Genomic DNA, 2,265 nt, shown 5'->3' with positions numbered 1-2,265 from the left:
AAAAAAAAAAACCAACCTGAGGACATGAATTGCTGAATCAAGCATCTACTTCCTCGGGGCAAGTGTGGGGACAAAGCTACCAACACTATGTTAATCACTCACTGCCTCCAGGGCCAAAATTACAGAAATCCACCAGGTCTGCGGTGTCCGCATTTCCAAGTGGGCAAGTCCAGCTCAAACTAGGCAAACAACCCGCTTTTCTCCTTTCCACCAGCCCCTCAGGGACCTCCCTGAGATAGTGGCTGGCTGAAGATCCCTCACTGTCACTCCCTGTCACTCTGTGTGTCCTGTGTATGTGGCTTTCTCATTGCGTTTTATGTATTTGCTGTAAGGAGAGGAAGGTCTCAACTTCGGGGCAGTCGGGGCAGCTGTCCTTGCCCCTGGTGTGTGTTTCCCTGTTTTCATCCTCTTATTTTTTTCTACCAACTTTGATGTCTGCCACTCCCCATAGAGTCCACTCACCCTCAGGTTAATATTTCCCACCTCATATAAACAAACTGGCATCAGATCTTTCGCTAATCTTGAATTGACCTGAGAATATGGTGCTTTGCTGACATGATGGCCACTATTTGCGTTTATATTAATCAGATTAAATAAGTTTAACACTCAGGGCCCCAGCTGCACAGGCCAGATTCCAAGTGCCTGGTGGCCACAGGTTGCAAGGACGGCAGCAGGAGAGTCAGGGTCTGCCCTGCAGAGTGCTGTGCTGTTGTGAGCTTCAGTCTCCCCCATGGGACGGGCTCACTCTGCTGCATACTGTGTGGAGGAGGGAAATAGCCACACTGCTCATCAGCTGATCATTTTACTCTTCCTGCTTTAGACCCTGATTTACCACAATTTCCTTCTAAATCACAGCCGTGCCGTGGGTCTGAGGCGGGCAACTGTCATATCTTCAAACCCACTGAATTTATACCAGGACACCTGCTCAGCCATGTGGCCTCCATATCTCCTTTAATTCCTGTGAAACAACATCAGAATTTTCTTAGGATAGCCTTAATAGTAATATATCTGCTTTGAAAACAGTATCTAAAATATAAAAATTGCTCTTTTACACATCTATGTGAGATCAAGATAAATTGTGTAGCAACTTCCAAAGTCAGAGCCGAGGGCATTTTACACAATAAGGCTGAAAAGATGCGTAAGAGCTGTTTTGTTGTATTTCCTTTTTGAATAAATACCTCTGAATAAACAGTCTACTTTTACTCATGGGCACGATGATCAATATTAATTCTTCTTTTTAGTTAAGATTTACTTATTTTTAGTATCACATGTGTCTTCCAACAATTTTTAATCAGAAGTAATGTGATTTTGAATTTAGAAGAATATATTATATATATGCATCCATACATATCTATAAATGTATGAAATGACTCTATGAAGGAAGCATCACTGTTCGAATACCTTTAAAGCCCTTGGCATTTGTTTCTAGAGGACTCTGTTGGCAGGAGATGTCTGAGTCTCAGCAGCTTATCCTGAGTGTGAGTGCAGGGCGGCCACGGGGTGGGAGCTTAAAACAGACGGCCAAATGCAGCCCGTCCGCAGCAGAGCAGGACCCTCCCTCCCCACCTTCCTGCTTCCCAGCTGCTGCATCCAGCAGGACCCCAGGACCTGCTGGGTGACTTGTGAGCGGTGGGCACTACCTGCAGGGATAGGGTTTCCTGTGCTCCCCTGATAGGTTCCCTCCTTGGAAGGGGCTCGAAACTTATTTATTTATTTGTTTGTTTATTTATTTTTGAGACAGAGTCTCACTTTGTCACCCTCACAGCAACCTCAAACTCTTGGGCTCAAGCAATTCTCTTGCCTCAGCCTCTGAGTAGCTGGGACTTTGGCGCCTGCCATGATGTCCACCTATTTCTTTTAGAGACAGGTCTCACTTTAGTTCAGAGCTGGTCTCAAATTCTGGAGCTCAGGTGATCTGTCTGCCTTGGCTTCCCAGAGTGCTGGGATTACAGGTGTGGGTCACCGTGCCCAGCCGGTCAAAACTTATTCAAACACAGATTTTTTTTCTCGTACATTTGTAAAACTCAGACCTCTTGAAAGGTCTTTTCTTTACATTTTTAAAAACGTGCCTAAATAAATGCTTAAAGGCTATGTGAAAATAGTGTTAAAATAATATTAAGCTCAGGTTTCATTGACGAAACATTCTCCCTGCTATTTTTATCATTAGAGAAACACATCCAAAGCAATAATTGGTTGTAAATATGAGTTGCCTTCCTCATGTGGTCCTGGGCTTTATTTTTTTATAGTAATTTAAATGCACCACCT

This window comes from Otolemur garnettii, unplaced genomic scaffold (genome assembly GCF_000181295.1).
Source record: "Otolemur garnettii isolate 467f Iridium unplaced genomic scaffold, OtoGar3 scaffold00139, whole genome shotgun sequence".
Taxonomy (NCBI): Eukaryota; Metazoa; Chordata; class Mammalia; order Primates; family Galagidae; genus Otolemur; species Otolemur garnettii.
This window is presented reverse-complemented; position numbering follows the sequence as displayed.